Below are 14142 nucleotides of genomic sequence, written 5' to 3'. Positions count from 1 at the left end.
TTGGGGATTAACAGTTCTTAGATGGTTGAAAGTTTTGTAATGGTTTTTGGGTCGAAACTTGTCCCTACCTCAAACAAATTTGACTTTTTCTTTGCATTTTTGCGAAAAAGATCATTCCTGTCAGTTGTATGCCTTGACCCACCTTATGTGTTCAACACAAAGTAATCAAATCATCTAAAGAAACAATTCTTTCAGGCCAGTCTCAACTCCCTACACTGTAGGTCAATAGACTGACCCCTATCAGAAAACAACTGCTCCCCTGGCTAATACCATGAAGGGCGTTGGATTATATCCGACAGGTGTCAGTGCAGGATTCTTCACTGAAGTTATTCCTGCATATGCCATGGGCGCTACAACTGCTGGAATAGATTCTCAAATTCAAGTATGCCCATGACTATATGTGAAAAGAACACAAGATATTTATGCGAGGCCGCTGCTACCTAGTCATGTGATGCAATATACGAGATTGTTCCTAGCAGATAATAAGAAAATTCCGATAAAGTGTTCCAGTAATTATGAAACTGCTCTGAAAACTTGATGGATGTTTCAAAATGCTGAAATTTGGTCGGTAAGAATGTTAAAACAATTCCAGTTTCCGGGAAATGTTGATTACATAATATAAGCTAAAATGGAATATGAAATATCTACCGCGTACTAGATTAGATTACGAAAGGTTGAAGGAGTAATTAGAATATTTCCACGTACGCTTCTCATAATGAAGCGTTTTTTGCTTCGTTGTCCCTAAACCCAAAGTTGCTAATGAAGTCGTGAAAGTGCGAAACTGGATAATTAATGTTTGAGTATTAATTTTCATGAAAGAATTGATAAAAAAGTGCGTGGTGTGAAAGATATTATTCGTTTGTTTTACATTTGAAGCAAGTAGAAAACTCTATAGAAAGCGCTTGAAATTTGAAATTTTGATTTTCCTAGCATTGGCATTTTCTGCAAAATAATTGGTGATGGTAGCAACATTGTATCTTTTAATGATTTCATATAACTTTTTATTTTTTGTTTAACTCTGCCAATGTCTATAAGCACGTTTCTGTGCTGACCTCTCAACGTTTATTCACACTTTAATAAATTTACATATTAAATATTACAAAAGTAACAATGTTGGTGTAGAATAAACAAGTCTTAGGAGGGATTGCACCTCAAATTGCATTCGTGTATCTCCAAGTAACAATTCAAATGCTATTGATATTTATCAGAGCTAATTGAAGAAATTGAGAGGATTGTAAGTTAGGTTTCAAAGAACTCTTGAGAGTGGTGATAATAATAATAATAACAATTTATTCTCCCAAGGAACAAACAATGTTTCAGCAGGGAAAAACAATAATTCAAAAAACTATATAACATAACTGAGTATGAACAGAGCACACAAAAAAAAGATAAATCAGAACTGAAACTTGAGAAAAAAATTTGAATATACACACATATACACACACATACACATATTTACATACATATATATGATTGAATATGATTATCAATATGAACATAAATGTACTCATCAAGTAATATATCTGTATAAACAATATATACACTTTCAAATTAATCGAGAATTTTTGTTTGATCATTTTTTTAAAGGATTCGGTAGTTCATTGTAAAATTGGATACCTTTATAATAAATCGAATTTTGCCCAATATTTGTTTTCAGTTTCATTAATTTCAGATTACCTGAATATCTTATCAAATGATTGTGGTGGTCACCATTGATTTTGAAAGTAAGCTTATTTTAGGCCAAATGAATGAAGGTACATAATTTGAATTTATGTAAGGATGACAAATCTAATAGTTTTTTGGTTGATACAAGTTGACTGTAGGCTCCTTGTAGTTCAATTTGTATATACACTTTTTGTTCTGAAGTTTTTTAATTCTTTCCAATGAGGAATTTGTTGCCATTTTCCATACTGATATAAGATAATGAATTTTGGGATACACTAATGAAAAATTAATCAATTTAAGGTATTTTAGGGGTACAGCATTTCTTATTTTGAATGAAATTCCAATTATGGGAGCTATTTTTGTCTTATTGGTTCAATGTGTTTTCTACATAATACATTTTCATCTAGAATAAGACCAAGAAATTCAGCACGGGGGGAGTATTCAATATTTTCATTATTAATATTTTGGACCTTTTGATCGATTGATATAGACCTTTTTGATATTTGATCAAGGTCTTTTGAAATATCAATTTTGATTTCTTGTAGACTATCTCTATTGTAAATTAAAGTGGTATCATCAGCAAACATTTGTAACTTACGAAATAAATTTATTGTAGCCAAAGAATTGAAATATATAAGAAACAAAACAGGTCCAAGTATTGATCCTTGCGGTACCCCACACATTATTTTAAACAAATTTTATCGTCAATATAGACATATTGCTTTCTATGCATTAAATAATTTTGAAACCAATTATAAACTAAACCTCTGATAGCTACATTATGCATTGTTTTCATGATCCGCAGTATCAAATGCTTTTTTCAGGTCTAACGAAAGGACTCCACAATTTTTGTTACGAATGCAAGATAAAATTATACACTGTATTTAGTGTTTATGTAATTTTTACACATACTATTAATATGATTGCCTCTTCGTAATGGAAGATGTTATCGGAATGGGATCGACTCAAGACTCATTCTCCGAATATATAAGATAAACGAGAAGCTTCGCAAAAAAAATATATCCTCTGAATTTCAATGCAGATCACACTGCAGTTTCCAGTGAAAGTCAACTAGTTGTTCAACCACTGTCCTGAACATCTGTTGTCGTAGAGGATACACTTTTCATCACACGTGACAATCCGATCCAAAAATGGCTCGTTTTGGTTGCGCTAAAGTAAAGAAGAACAGACCTCGAAGCGTGAAATTGTTGAACATATACACACATCGGAAAAGTCTAGGGATATTTTTATAACATACTAAATATAATAAAAATAAATGCATAAGGTCGTTTAATTTCGATTAAATTGGTACACTCGACCACCCTGTAGATTTCTATGGGTTGTACAAAGCCTGCAAAAACGGTAACTAATCTTTTATCAAGTTTTTTACAAACTGTAGTTTTCGGCTGAAATGAATAATCTGAAAGTGTCGAGTTTGTACATTCTATGCAGTGTTCTTGCTCAGCAATTAAACTGGAAATATTGTGCTTTAACATGGAACGCCATCACTTACCATTGGCTGAGATGAATAGAGCTGTAGGGCTTCTTCAAGGTGGCATGCGACAAAATGATGTAGCTCTTCGTTTGGGGGTCTCCCAAAGTGTTATCAGTCGATTGTGGCGGCGTTTCCGTGAAACTGGCAGTCCAGCCGAACAACATCCAGGGCGAGGACGCGCTACAACTACAGTTCAAGACCGATTTTTGGTCTTAACCGCAAGAAGACAACCAACAATCACAGCACCTGAGTTGGTTAACGTGTTGCAGCAGACGCACCAGGTAACCATTGGTCTTGATACTGTCAGAAATCGACTGCATGAAGCAGATCTCCACAACAGAAGGCCACTGAGATGTCCACCTTTGTCGAGAGGCAATCGCGGTAGAAGATTAGAGTGGTGTCAAGAACATCAAAACTGGGATACAAATGATTGGGCCACAGTTTTGTTTACAGACAAATCCAGTTTTGGATTTCATCCAGATTCTCGTCGAGTAAGACTGTGGAGACGACCTGGAAATAATGAACGTTTCAGACACGTCCAGGAAGTTCACACATACAGAGATGGTACAGTAATGCTATGGGTCGGAATCATAATCGGCGGCAAAAGCGATTTTTCCAAATCGCTCCCTCACAGCTCGACAGTACCTCGACACCATTCTTCTACTTATCGTCCGTCCGTTTGCTGGTGCTGTTGGTGAAAACTTCTACCTAATGCACGATAATGCTCGTCCACATGTCGCGCGTCTAGTGACTGACTGACTCACCAACGAAGGAGTTGATGTATTGCCATGGCCAGCACAATCACCGGACCTGAATCCCATCGAGCATGTGTGGGACATGCTTCAACGAAGAATTATTCCGCATATGGGGATCATTCACACAACGTTTCAATTGAGAGAGCTTTCAATCGCTGAATGGGCAAATGTACCTCAACAAGACATTGACAATCTCATTTTTTCGATGCACGATAGATGTCGGGCCGTAATAAACCAGCGTGGAGGCCATACTTTGTACTGATTCCAATTTTTTTTTTTATTATGATTTTTTTCGGGGTGCCAAAGAAAAGCCATATTTTTTTTTAGTTTTGCTTATATGCCCACCCAGTATTTTTGACCATTTAATAAATTTTGTTGTTACATTCGTTTAATAATCACCCGTCAACTTTTTTTTTCCCTAAAGCGATCTAAAAAAAAAGTATTGCCATTTTTAAAAATATCCCTAGACTTTTCCGATTTGTGTATTTAGATAACTATGATTCTTCCAAATCATCGTGGTAAGTCGGCCGAGAGAAATTTCCCAGTCTACAAAAATGATAATATTGAAAATTGATTTCAAGTAATATTTGGGCATATCAAACCACATTTACAACGTCAGGTATGTTCAACAGAAATAATTAACATATATTTGATGTAACAAAAATTCCATAAAAAAGTAAACCTCAGGTTCAGTTCAATTTCAATGTGTGCGCAGGGATACATCGGAACCAATTATTCGACCCTTTCATTTCCGAGTTCAATTTGAACGTCTCATATCAACAGTAATTAAATCAGGATAATAACTTTGTCTAAGATACATGCTCGTTAATATGCTAGGAAAATGAATATTCTCTCAACTATCTCGCAACTAGTTCTCTAACTGATATAACAACTGCTGATTCGGTTAGATATGTCCTGCACTAATGGGAAGTGTTACTCATTATATGGAATAATTCACTTATAAACCAATGTGCTTTCGGTTTTCTTCTGCCTTTCCGCACAATTAAAATCAGCACAAGAATGCAACATATTAATATTCAACTATATCTCACAAACTCTTTTAAAACATACACAAACTAAACTCGATGAAAACACGAATTGTTTCTACGCGAGCTGTCAGCTAAGAAAAAGTTGAAACTCAATGTTGCCAAAACAAGCAGAATGGATCCGATATGACATACATTTTCAATTCCGAATAAACCAGTAAATTGTGATATGGGTACTCCATTTTCCTGAGAAAATGGACGTTCAATATAAATTTTCTGTAATTATTCATTCATTTTTTTAAGAATGAAGCCAGCAAACAAATAAATATACAATAATAAGATCGGTCGAATCCACGAATTGAGCATACAAATGGACAATAATATTTGCATTGATAACTGATATAGTACAAGTTATATCTAAATATGATTCTAAATAGAATTAAACAAACTGTGTTTTCAAATGGTTTTCGAAAGCTCATGAATCCTAATAAAATAAATCAATCATGCATTCATGCCACCCACCAAAATTAAAAAAATCAACGTTACTGGTATATTAGCCATATTGTCATCCAGTCAGCCAGCGCCCTCTGGGTAAGTGTATGCGACAATGTGCTCTTTCTAATGTCAATGGTTTCCACAAACTTCGTATTTTTGTTAAATTTGCAATACTTTGGTACCTAAATGAAGAATGAAAAATTCAAACGGTATATTTAGTAGGTCCAGTTTATTTATATGACATTCATTTCAGACTTTGTCTTTTATCGGAGGATGGAAAGTTTTGATTTAATTTTTATTTTATCTCGGCCAAGGAACAATATGGTGACTGAAAAGAGAAGCAAAAATATGTACAGTGAAATGTAGAATTACTCCAGAACATATCAATCCAAAAATAACCTGAAAAAATATGTTTCGGAATGTAAACTAATGACACGGAATATGCAGCAAAATAGGCACCCGCCGAGACCTACCTTTTACAAAAAAAGTTCTTTAATTAGATAATTGTAACAGTTGTATTCACACCGAGTTGACAAAATGGCGTCTGTCAAATTGGATCATCAGATCTATGATTGGATATTAAAAACCAATGCTCTTGGCAACTCCACTCTAGACACGATCATTTTTATTGGTCAACAGACACGCGGCCAATTTAAATTCTTACTTTTCGAATTGTTCTTTTTTTCTGCAAATATAAAGAGATTTTGAGACCGATTAAGCCTAACTCGATCAGTCTATAAGCAAACCAGTATCATTTTCCATAGCATGAAACAAGCTCATTGACTAATTCTTTGCCATTTATTATCACAATATGGGTGCCTCCTTTCAATTCAACATTGAAGAGTTATATCAATATTCACAATATTCACGAAAAAAAAAAAAGATTTTCACAGCAATTTCTGCATCTGTTTCAAGAATGAACATCTCTATTATTTTTTTTCATTGTCAACTCCAAATTACAAAAGGAACTCAAGAACACCAAACTAACTAGCAAAATGCAATATCAATCCTTACTCAATTATATTTCCTGGAGTCTCGTTAAATTTTCTCGTAACCTAAACTGTAAACATAAACATCAGAACATTAGAGATGCATTGGCGTCAGAATATTAATGAGTATTTACACTCTGACGGACAGCTTCATGATAATATTATAGAATACTAACTTTAACTTGTTTACGGCAGACTATTCCGCTGAGCAGGGTGATAAAAATTGATTAGTTTTAGCTAATTGACGAAGCTGATACATTTGTGCCAGCGTGTGAAGTATTTCGGTGACATATTATCTCATTAAGTGGTGATAAGCTACAGAAAAGTAAACAGGGGAAATTAGTTTTGTACTAAATTGAAATTCATTATTGATATTTTTGAGATAAAATTTCTGTTATAGTTCCGAACTATATCCATATTTTTTAATTGGCTTTTCAAACGAACCAAACTCGGTGAGATTTTCATCCAATAACTTGATGTAGTTGTCGTCTTTCGGGATACAAGTTTGAATACATTTCCGATGTTCTAATACTGCTTCTATTGTATTTGTAATAAATTTTTATCTCTTCTTTCTTCATTCGTGAAAGCCATTTTTCGCCAAAAATTCAATGACTTATACAATAGCAAAATGTCATTGAGTGTAACAAATTGAAAGTCAAATTCAGAAGCATCAAAGTCAAAGCCTATTATGATGAGAATTTTTTTTTCAATATCTGCAATTTTTCGAAAAAGAATGATAACTTATGATAATACATAATTGAAAAGGTAAAATCTGGTTCTATTCAAAACAGAAAGAATCCAGTGTAGCGCCTATAAGAAAAAATAAAGTTGATGACGGTGGTCGGAAACGAAAACGTCGGATAGCAAATCTGAAAACATCATTATGTAGCAGGGAAAAAGTGGCAATGTGGAAGTGCAATTTATTTTCGAATCCTTCAAAAAATAAAGCCAGAAAAAATAAAACCATTTTTCGAAATTTCTGTTTTTTCCGGATATACTCGAAGTTTCTGAACTTCCTCAACAGCATATTGTTAGTCAGGTAAATGCGCAACTTTGCCCCAATTTAACTATCTTCGTATCTCTCATAGTTTCCGCGATCCCAATGGTGGGGATCGAATTTGAAACACCCTGTATAGTGCTCGTCGTTAACAGTGATGGCCTGGCCAAGGTCGTTCTCAAAGAAATGTGGACCGTACCAATTCCGTACCGTACCAATTCCTCCAGAAATTAACCTCATCGCCAAAGATAATTTTTCGATGAAAATTAGGGTCGGTTGCCAACTTCTCCAGAGCTCATTCAGCGAACGCAGGTCGTTGTCTGTACCTTCAGTTCCTGGATCAGTTAAATTTTGCACAAGGGCAGGCCCAAGTCACCACGCAAAATTCACCAAGTTTTGGTCTGCGAGAAGCTGACCCTTTGTGAGCGACGAGAAATTGACTGCTTCGGATTCTCCTGCACACTCTCACAGACAGCGGCTATATGTTCGGCATATCTTGCGTTTCGTCGACGTTCAAGTGTTGGCTGATCACTTACTTAACCAGTGGACTCTGGAGCGGAAAACGGTCAGCTACCGCCAAACGGTCATCTCCCGCTAAACAGGTGAAGCGGAAGGAAAAAGAGGGGATAGGTGAAAGCACTCGAATGACCTATAAATAGTCGTATCTCGTAGAAATAGTCCAATCATCACCCGAAGATGATTGTGGATACTAACAATCGAAACGTCGTGAAGTAACTTGGCTGGAAATCTCTCAATTTTATTTGCGTTTTATTATTCAATTTTTTACTTATTTTTATTTTATTGTAATTTCGTTTCAGGGCTCTTTGCTTAATATAATTCTTATTTTCAGCTGTTCTTTTTAGTTTTAATTTTTATTTGTTATTTCAGAGATTTTAAATCATATCATGTTAGGCAATGGAAGTCCAATGAAATTCACCATGAAACATTGTCAACCACCTTCAAAAAAATCAAATATGGTAAATGTTTCACATGCTAACATGCTAACAGTGTCAGCATTGCTGTTTTTCAAATTGAACGTATATTCTTCTTCTTGTTTTTGCAAAATTATTGAATCATAATTCTACAAACAAAACATCAATCAAAATCAATTAAAACAATGAAGCGTTTGAACATTCCCCACTCTAATCTAGCAACTATTTCAAGCAATTATTGTGCAGTTCGTTGCCCGTTGAAAATATGTTTGGAATGTCCAGCACATATCAAAGTTCAACATAATCATAACGACTGTTTGTTCTTGTGAATGGTGGTGTTTTCACAGTCGAACACCAGAGAAGTGGAAATATTTCTGTAGCCGAGGATCACAAATCAGATGGACACATTATCTAAAATTTCCAAGGGGCAAAGGAGCAAGATTGAAAGTGATTTAATTGATTTTCCTAAACAAATCGATTTATATAAAGTGCCACTATAGGAACAGTTCCAAAAGAACACATAGGAGTTGGTAGTATTTTTCATAATCTGGAAAAATTAATTGTGATTTGTCTATGGATCAGAAAAATTTGCAGATCATTTTTTTTAGGACAAAACAAAAGCACTACTGATATGTGCCGCTCTTGGCGAAATCAAATGTGCCCCGTGCCTGTTCATCATCTGGAGCTTCAGTTGAAAATCTATTGAGCTCCAATAGGGTGAAATTCTTATATTAGAGACGCCAGGTCAACACAGGATGCGATAAAGGAATTAACTACACAAGTTTATAAATCTTTCGATAGTAGTAAACCGTGACTCTGCATATTCGTTGATCTAGCCAAGGTGTTCGATACTGTCACTGTCATAATAAACTCCTGAACGCTCTAGAAGATTTAGGTATTCGTGGAACGTGTTTAACTCTCATAAAAAGTTACTTGAGTGAGAGAAAACAGTGTGTCAAAGTAGGTAATACTTTAAGTAAATACGAAGTGATGAAGTTTGGGGTACCTCAAGGCACCATACTTGGTCCAATTCTTTTCATAGTATATCTTAATAACCTGTTTAATCTCCACACTGATAGGACAATTATAAGCTACGCAGACGACACAGCAGTTTTTTATGAAGCTGAAAACTGGAACTTGCTCATCATTAAAGCACAAAATGACTTTGAAACAATCATTGACTGGCTCAATTTCAAACTATTGACTATAAATTTTTCTAAAACAAAATATTTAGCCTTTTCAGTGAATAACAAAAACTTACCCAGTCTTCAACCCTCTTGAAATCAGAGGTGAAAACAGCATCGTGAAAATCACACAAGCTACAGAAATTGAGTATCTCGGTGTAATGATAGACAATCATTCAAAATGGAACTTACACATTAGCAAAAAATCAGAAGCCTATTGTCTAAATTCAAATATTTAAGAAACATTCTTGAAGAAAAACATCTCTTAATGCTGTATTGCGCATTAGTGGAATCCCAACTGAGATATGACATAATAGCTTGGGGAGGGGCATATAATTACATTATAAAGAATGTTGAAATAACTCAAAAATAGATTTTCAAAATAATATTCAGAAAACCAATTACCTACCCATCAGATGATCTTTACAAGCTTGGCAATATCTTAAATGTAAAACAAATATTTCATTTGACACTTGCTGTTGACCAGAAAAAAAAACCGGAGCAAAATATTTCTAGATTATTCCTACTCCACTAAGTCAAAAAAAATACCATTTTAGTTCCACATGTGACTAAAACTATATCCCAAAGATCTAGCATGTTTCTTGGACCAAAGATATATAACAATCTACCGAATGAATTGAACCAACTAAACTCATTATCTCTGTTCAAGAAGAAACTGAAGTTATGGCTGATTCAAGATCAAGAATTTTAACACATCGATTAGTCGATATAAAAAATACATACTATGATTGATATTAAAGTTAAGGCTATTTAAAATAATTTCATTCACACACTCGTTCTGTCAGATTTTCCTGTGGAACTCTGAGGCATGCCATCATCACATCAACACAAGTTATACTTTCCTGATTTTGATGATCGTGCTTGCCCCATATTTCATGATTAATTTTTGACGTAAATATAACGTTTGAATCGATTCTTTTGGTACTAATTATCCTTACTTCACAACAAATTATAGTTACAATTCGTATATTCTGCAGAAGACTCTCAATCTTATCGTTATGATAACCTGAATAGTAATTTTATTTTATGGAATTTTTGGTATTATTATTTAGTATTATTTCCTTGGAAAAAATATATTGTTTACACTTTTCTTAAGCCATTTTTGTTCCAACTTTGGTATACTGCTCTTTTTATAATTGAGCTATATCTAAAACTCTCAAGCTAGTTGAAAACACATTCTTCTGGTTAACCTGTAATCTCATTTTTACCCTTGTTTTCTTTTCCAATAATTTGACTGTATTTCATTCGATTCGTCAACATCACACCATAATAATATGTCACCACACACAAGCTGATAATATCAGCTTCGGTGGATTTTTTGTTTATTCTAAGCCTCATATTACTAAGTTTTTTAGAATCTTTTTTTTTTTCGCTATTTATGAATAAACATTATTATTATTTCTTGGAGCGGAATGCATATTGTTAGTTCATTTAGTGTGTTTGAGGTCCTCCTGCAATATAAAGTTGACAATGAAGGAAAGTTATCAAAGTTGTGTATTCTTAGGAATCACACGTTAAAAGGTGAGACCTCGTTAATCCTTAGCTCGCACAAGTTTCGACTCCTGAGGGTTGTCGTTCGTAGGGGTGCGACAGCTGGTTAACGGAAAAACATATTTTAAACAGAACAGATTTTTTTCCTCTAAAATGGAATTAACATGGTAAAATATCGAAGATATACATGTTTATTTATTAAAAGTGTAGCCTTCAACATTGAATACTACTACCATTTAGTGGATAACTTGAGTATCTCTGATTTTTGTCGTAAATATGCTAGAAGAAAGGTTTCATTAATGTTCTACATAAACTTTGTTTAACACAAGTTTATAAACCGTACATAAAAAAGTTTTATATACTTTTTAGATTTATCGGGTGATAAATCTGCTGTAGCTCTATTTGCTGTTTCAATTACATCAGGTTGTGTATAAATAATCTCTTCCTTTCATTCGAGTTCGATATTTTCAACAGTTTCATAATAAAATATTGAAATTGTAAATTGGCAATTTCGTATCAATTATGGAAATGTTAGATGTCAAAAGCCGTACATAGGAAATAGTACAGAAGTATTTAATTTTTTTTTATTTTTCTATTCTCAATCTTGAACTATATCTACATTTTATGTATGTTGTTTTCTTCTATTTATCATTTTATTGAAGCTGCTTTTATATGGCAATATATTTTTAATAGCATATATGTCGTTATTTTTCAAACTAGAAATTTTTATTTTTTCATTTTCAATTTTTAACTGTATCTACATTTTGAGTTTTTTACCTATTTCAATAAATATATTCTTCTTCTTTTCATCTACCCCAAAATATTGAAGTAAAATATTGTGAGATTATATCTCAGATATGTCAACCGAGAATGGTTATTCGGTCTAGTCGGCCGGATAATTCATAAGTATTAATGTATTTGAAGAGAAAGAAAATCTTTTATTTCAATTATTTTTTAATTTTACAATCAGATTTATTTTTTGTTTCAGGTATAAACCACGTCTGTTTTGAATCGTTTGGGATATTGTGAGTATGAGTTTTTATGAGATGTATGACGAACAAATCAAGCACAGGGCAAATTACACATACAGAGTGGTCCAACGAAAAGTATGCACCTTGCTTTTCTCCTTTATTTGTAAATTAACGCAAAAATGCTCGGACAGGTCAATTTTGCTTTTGAGGGGGGCACATTTTAGATGTATTTTTCTACCTGTGCCTTCAACCCCCTAGCGAGGGTGAGTAACAAACCTAAAATTTTAAATAGAAAGTGGAGTCGAGTGATATATCATTTGAATGGGCACAAAATTATCTTTCCAATGATACCTAATTTGTTGTATTTCACTCAAACATGTAGGTATTATGAAGAAAACAACTACAACCCAGTACTTTGAAATGTGTAATTGACTTAGTAAAATCCTACTTCAGCAAGTGCTGAAAATGTGACCCATTTGCTTCCATACAATAATACAGATTTTGTTCAAATCTATTCCTAACATTCTGTAGCATATCAGGTGTTATACTTCTGCACTCTGCTGTAATTCGTTGGCGAAGATCTTCTATGGACTCTGGCTGCGTGGCAAAACATTTATTTTTCAAGTGTCCCCAAAGGAAAAAGTCTAAAGGCGATAAATCAAGTGACCTGGCAGGCCATTCGGTGGGGCCTCTCTTTCCAATCCACCGTCCAGGAAACCGGTCATCTAAAAATTCCCTCACCGGAGCAAAATGTGAGGAGGTGCTCCATCTTGCTGGAAATGAAGCAATTAGTAGCTGGCTCAGTTGTTCACAAAATTGCAGCCTTCTATCAGGATCATCTTCATTGAGTTCCTGTACTAATTTAATTTTGTACGGATGAAATTTATAGGCTTTTAATATTCGTATTATGGACGAACGGTAGACACCTGAGGCTGCAGCCAGCTTACGGGTACTTTGAGTATGATCCAATTCAACATGTCCCAAAACAGCGACTTCCACTGCTTCATTTCTGATCAGTTTCCGTGGCTGGTGTTTCACATTACAGACAGATCCGGTATCGACAAACTTTTGGACTAACTTAGCCCCGTATGAATCATTTTTCCCGGGATGACTGTTATTAAAGAGGCGAGCAGTAAGTCTAGCACAACTATTATGTTGATAATAAAGTTTAACAATTTCAACTCGTTCAGGAATGGAATAAATCATTTTTACAGTAAAGTTGAAATAATTTCAAAAGCAACCGAACTGAATCAATGAACATTTACCTAAATTCTTTTTGTACACTTATCTGCTGTTGTTATTTGAACCAAAAAACGCACGAGAGAAATTGAGGAATGTAGTAGTGATAAAAATGCCGTTTTTCCGCATTTTCATTAACACCAAAAATATCGAGTAAATGTTCTTGCTTTTTTTATAACTATTCAAGTAAATACAACAAATTAGGTATCATTGGAAAGAGAATTTTGTGCCCTTTCAAATGATATATCACCCGACCCCACTTTCCATTTAAAATTTTAGGGGGTTGAAGGCACAGGTAGCAAAATACATCTAAAATGTGTCCCCCTCGAAAGCAAAATTGACCTGTCCGAGCATTTTTGCGTAAAGTTACAAAAAGAGAAAAGGGAAAAGCAAGGTGCACACTTTTCGTTGGACCACTCGATATATTGTCGTTATTTACTTAATCCTGAAGGTTATGAATTCATGTTTTTCACAGAAGAGTACAAACTTGATACGATTTCTTTACTCACAATAATACATTACAAGTAGGGTAGAGAGGAGCATGATCCGCGGGTAATAAGGTCAACCATGTCTAGCTCAGAAATTAAAAGTGAACTCAGAAACGAAACTATACAAACAAGTAGTTGAGAGAGGGTTTGCATACTGCCTTTCGAAGTAGGCTATCTATACAGCTCCACAAATGACTAGGTTAGGTTAGGTCAAAAGGGAGTGGGTCTATTCGACCCTCCACCGCAACCCGCAAGGGTTTAGTGTGGCTCACACCTATTCACACTCGACCAAATAGACCAAGCTTCTTAACGAAACCGATTAGTTTGTATGGTGAGTGGTCTCTCAAGTCAGATGGTAAGAGTAGGGCTCTGCAGAACTCTAAAAACCTGATTCGGTCCCCAGCGGGGCAGGCACAAAGTATATGCTCTGCAAG

General features: G+C 34.5%; 1 protein-coding gene across 2 annotated transcripts in view; it reads left to right on the top strand.

Annotated features, from left to right (window-relative positions):
- Positions 1 to 14142, top strand: part of kek5 (leucine-rich repeat, immunoglobulin-like domain-containing kekkon 5 protein) — a 233473-nt gene that overhangs the window by 90768 nt on the left and 128563 nt on the right. The window contains exon 3 of one of the 2 annotated variants that reach the window (XM_074174421.1): positions 11999 to 12035. The exons of the other annotated variant lie outside the window; for it this stretch is intronic. The gene's annotated coding sequence lies outside the window, so the exon portion shown is untranslated. The remainder of the gene's footprint in view (positions 1 to 11998; positions 12036 to 14142) is intronic. 2 annotated transcript variants of the gene reach the window in all.

This window comes from Leptinotarsa decemlineata, unplaced genomic scaffold (genome assembly GCF_025532065.1).
Source record: "Leptinotarsa decemlineata unplaced genomic scaffold, Ldec_3_MD MMD2_tig00000576_RagTag_RagTag, whole genome shotgun sequence".
Classification (NCBI taxonomy): domain Eukaryota; kingdom Metazoa; phylum Arthropoda; class Insecta; order Coleoptera; family Chrysomelidae; genus Leptinotarsa; species Leptinotarsa decemlineata.
The sequence above is the reverse complement of the archived record's forward strand: the minus strand, read 5'-3'. Positions and strand labels throughout refer to the sequence as shown.